This window comes from Sardina pilchardus, chromosome 14, assembly GCF_963854185.1.
Source record: "Sardina pilchardus chromosome 14, fSarPil1.1, whole genome shotgun sequence".
In the NCBI taxonomy this organism is placed as follows: Eukaryota; Metazoa; Chordata; class Actinopteri; order Clupeiformes; family Clupeidae; genus Sardina; species Sardina pilchardus.
In genome coordinates, this window is record NC_085007.1 from 8,288,204 (window position 1) to 8,293,203 (window position 5,000).

Consider the following 5,000-nt stretch of genomic DNA (forward strand, 5'->3'; position numbering starts at 1 on the left):
CACACACACGTATACAGTGTATTGAGGAAGTGTAACAATGTTTGTAATGTCTGTATGTTTATATTATTTTTTATTTTATTGATTTGTTTAATTATTATTATTATTCCTGTGAACGCTTTGACAATGCATATGGTTTGTCGTGTCAATAAAGCATATTTGAATTGAAGAGAGAGAGCGAGAGAGAGAAAGAGAGAGAGAGAGAGAGAGAGAGAGAGAGAGAGAGAGGCGTGATGTGGAATAGTAATGGATCTCAGGTGATGCATGACAGGAGGCAGTCTGACCCCCATTTTGAGACCAAAGGAAGGAGGTGTGTGGTGCCAAACAGGAAGTAAGCGTGTGATACCAAACAGGAAGGAAGCGTGTGATACCAAACAGGAAGGAAGCATGTGGTTTGGTCTGGGGGAGAATTTAAATATTCACATTTCTTGAAATAAAGCATAATCTCTTCTCGTATTACTGATCCTCCACCTCTCTCTCTCTCTCTCTCTCTCTCTCTCTCTCTCTCTCTCTCTCTCTCTCTGTCATGTTCTCCCTCCCTCTCTCAATTTAATTTTCAATAGGCTTTATTGAAAGGCTTTATTAAGAACAAAAATGTGTTTTCATAGCATACAGAAATAAATATATATATCAGTACTAGAGGGATTGCTCTCTCTCTCTCTCTCTCTCTCTCTCTTTCTCTCTCTGTACAAGTGGAGGTCATGCAAAGGTGGCTAGGCTGTTACCCAGTGGCTGTGCTACTGGCCTGGGCCTCAGGCTGAATGTCCCTAAGGGACAGCAGGGGCAACAGTGTAGCTGTATTTATGGTTCCCATGGCACTACAACTGAATGCTAATGTTACAAAGCCTCTGTTACATTGTAGTTACAACACTGATAGCGTTGTGACTCATTAGATGTTAATGTTACAAAGTATCTGATTACATTGTGACTCATTATATGTTAATGTTACTGTTACATAGTAATTAAATCACTGATTGCATTGATTGATTGACTGATTGCATCCATTGTGTAATAGCGCTTCATGTCTATAACCAAAACATTAGCAATATTGTAACAACAAGTTACATAGGCTATTACAAATATGACACTCCGCCTCATGTGTGGAATAACCTGTTCTTCCCTGGTTGATTAAGCAATAAGCCCCGAGAGGCCGTGGGTTCGATTATACACTAATCCAGCGAAACACGGAAGTAACACAGTGCCGCCATTACTGCGTGGCTTGCTGCTAAGAAATTAGCCCCTTGGTTCCATAGGCGGCTGTTGCAGAGGTTAGCTGTCATTAATACACGTCTTAATACCTTATGTTGTTAATAAATTACCTTCATCGGTAAGTTTTGGCACAGTCTGACATCATTGATCCAATGTTCCCTTTCACCTGACATTTTCTTTCATGAGCGGGATCTTTTGTTAGACATTCTCTGACAGGATGCTTTCATTGAAAAGCACAGCCAAGTGTCACTCGTCATACTCGCAGGCACGCAGTAATGGCGATATTCAAGATGGCAGCGCCCATAAAGTTCGCGCTGGATTAGTGTATACAGTATAACCCACGGACTCGAGTGGCTTATTGCTTTTCTAAAACGGTTACTACGTCGATCAAGCAAGATTTCATGAAACGAAGGCACAGCAACGACAATGTAACGATGTATCCATAGATAATCTTTCTTCCGCCAAGAAATATATTCCCTCCTTATGAATGGTTGCCATGCAACAACAAGACGCAGCCACTGCTAGTTTTGTGCTAGCGCATTACTATAGAACGAAATGCGGTCAAGGTGTGAGTTTATCATGATGTTTACAACGGCATCGAACGTGATTCAGCCAATCACAATCAAGGACCGGAACTATCCGTTTTAGAATATGGAATCTACTCCAGTGCATTCTAGACTGCTTGGTCTCTGTCCCTGCATGTTCTGGACTGTTTGGAGTGTTCTGGAGTTATGAGCTGTATGTGTGCACAGGTATCTGTGGAAGAAGCAGCCTTCAGTATTCAGCCTGTTACTGGGAAGAGATGAAGAGAGACATGGAGGGAGGAGAGAGAGAGAGAGAGAGAGAGAGAGAGAGAGAGAGGGAAGAAGTGATCCCCAAGGGAAGGGCAGGCCCTTGTAACCTTCACCATGTTCAGCTCTCCTCCTCTCCTTGACTCTCCTCCTTTCCTCCCTTTCTCCCTTCTCCCTCCATGCTATTGGTTTATTTATTTCTCTTTTATTTATTCATTGAATTGATCAGGGATTCTGTGTCTGTCTGTCTGTCTGTCTGTCTCTGTGTGTGTGTGTGTGTGTGTGTGTGTGTGTGTGTGTGTGTGTGTGTGTGTGTGTGTGTGTGTGTGTGTGTGTGCCCCCGCGCGCATTCACGCATCTTCATGCAGGATAATGGCTGCATATAGTATGTGTGTATTAGAGATTCGATAATACAGCTACTGAAAGAGAGAGGGGTGGGAGAGCCAACAGATATCCAAAACAAGTTTACTATAATTGAGGGACAGCCACTAGAAAATTGCATTCCTTTGGTAGTACTGTTACACTGTCTGGCTGATAAATGTTTGAATTGAATTGAATTGAATATGAGAAGGAGGTAGAGAGAGATAGAGAGTGAGTGAGTGAATAGAGAGAGAGGAAGAGAAAGAGAGAGAAAGTCATAATCACAGTGCTCTGGGGTCTAGCTACCCACACTATCGGAGAGAGAAAAAAAGAAAGGACCTGCTGAGGTGAAATAAATATGAGCATACTCATACACACACACACACACACACACACACACACAGACACAGCCGCATGGACACCTGCCCACTCAAGCATGCAAACACACACACACACACACACACACACACACACACACACACACACACACACACACACACACACACACTTCTCCATTGCCAATTGTTACACTCCCCTTCCTTTTGATGTATGTGACCCAAATGCTTTCCCAATATCGTACCACATTATGGCCATCGCTGCTGTCGGTTGGAAACCTTGTATCTCCAATGTTGGGTTACTTTAAAAAAAAGAAAAAAAAATACAAGGTTTTTCAATTTCCTGGAAAGAGAGAGACAGAGAGAGAAAGAGAGAAAGTCATAGTCACAGTGCTCTGGGGTCTAGCTAACCAGCCTGTGGGTTAATATAAGAGAGAATTGAAGAAAGAATGAGAAAAAGAGAGATTGAGGGATAGCGCTCTTGGGTCTAGCTAACTGTACTCTGAGAGAAAGATAGTGAAAGAGAGAGAGAGATAGAAAGAGAGATGGTGCTCTGGGGTCTAGCTAACTGTACTCCAAGAGAAGGATAGAGTGAGTGTGAGAGAGAGAGAGAGAGAGAGAGATAGTGTTGTGGGGTCTAGCTAACTGCAATCAGGAGAGAGAGAGAGAGAGAGAGAGAGAGAGAGAGAGAGAGAGAGAGATAGTGCTCCGGGGTCTAGCTAACTGCACTCGGGAAGAGAGAGAGAGAGGGAGAGAGAGAGAGGAGAGAGAGAGAGAGAGAGAGAGAGAGAGAGAGAGAGAGAGAGAGTGCTCTGGGGTCTAGCTAACTGCACTCAGGCATGCACCAGGGTTGAAGATGAGACCACAATGAGACCCAGGGGAAGCGTGGGGAAGCTGCAGCTAACAGCCACGCTAACTAGCCAAGACATGAACACACACAAAGACAAACACACACACACACACACACACACACACACACACAAACACACGGGAGAGATGTTGTGTCGCAGGCTCACTTTAATGAAACCATTACTGCTACTCGCTGTCACCTTGTACCGAAAATGTGTTTCAATTTTGACCTTAGTACAACTGTAACTGCTATCGTACAACAATAAATACTACCTTTTTATAATGATGCAACATTACTTTAGTATGGCTATAACCACTTCAGTATAGCTATAAATACTACCTATAGCAAGACGTTTCGACACTACTGTGTCTTCTTCAGAGTAGACAGTATGATAGGTTCAGTATGAGGATGAGTTGAGTATGAGGATTTGAGTATGCCGACGAGAGTATGATAGGTTGAGTATGAGGATGAGTTGAGTATGAGGATTTGAGTATGCCGACGAGAGTATGATAGGTTGAGTATGAGGATGAGTTGAGTATGAGGATTTGAGTATGCCGACGAGAGTATGATAGGTACTCAACCTAATGAGGATGAGTTGAGTATGAGGATTTGAGTATGCCGATGAAAGTGTGAGGATGAGTTGGGGATTGAAGTGCAGAGGGTTAAGTAGCAGCCAGGGGAGTGGTCAGGGCAGTTAGTAGAAGGAAGCGCTTGGTGAGTGTGGGTTAGGCATCCTGGGTTTGCTAGATGTGTTAAGCATGGTGATATATTGGGCAACTTTTTCAGCAATGTCGCTGGTCAATGTTCCTTATGATTGTGGTTGTGGTATGTTACTACTGATTTTGGGAATCATTTATTTCCTGGAGAACTTTCATCATCAGTTGGCAGATCATTTTGATTATCCAATCAGAATAAATGGAACTGGTTATGTGGTTGCCCGGCAACATTGTTCAAAAGGCTACTCTATATAGAGAATGGGAATGTGACGTCGCGGACATTTCGCGGTTGCGCCGCGGTGGCGTCTGGGATACATACGTGAGGCCACTTGTACGCTGCTGCCAATGCTGTACCATTGTAAACATCGTAAAACATTGCTAACTCGCTGTTTCTAACACTGTTTTTCACACATCATGGGACGAACCTGTTGTGTTGTTGGATGTAACGTCCGTGCCCACGATCGTCAGGTAAAAAAAATCAACAACGGAGTGTCTTTGTATTACTTTCAGGGTCTCACGTCCACTCTCCAGACGGTCTGTCATAGGGATCCATGTTACCGATCAAAGATATCTTTTATAACGTTTCCTCGCGTCTGGCAGGAGCTTGTCTCTGTACGGTCCATTACTACTTCTACTACTAGTTTTTAGCATAGTAGCCTAAATGTTTACATCTAGTGTTACTGTTTTGGCTAGCCGATCTTGTTCGAAATATCATAGGTTTCCATAGGTTTCTTGTTTATAA

At 43.2% G+C, this 5,000-nt stretch overlaps 1 protein-coding gene across 1 annotated transcript in view; it reads left to right on the top strand.

The window, feature by feature from the left end:
- LOC134100874 (laminin subunit gamma-1-like) overlaps nt 1-5,000 on the top strand; it is a 55,215-nt gene that overhangs the window by 4,551 nt on the left and 45,664 nt on the right. The gene's annotated exons all lie outside the window — the stretch shown is intronic.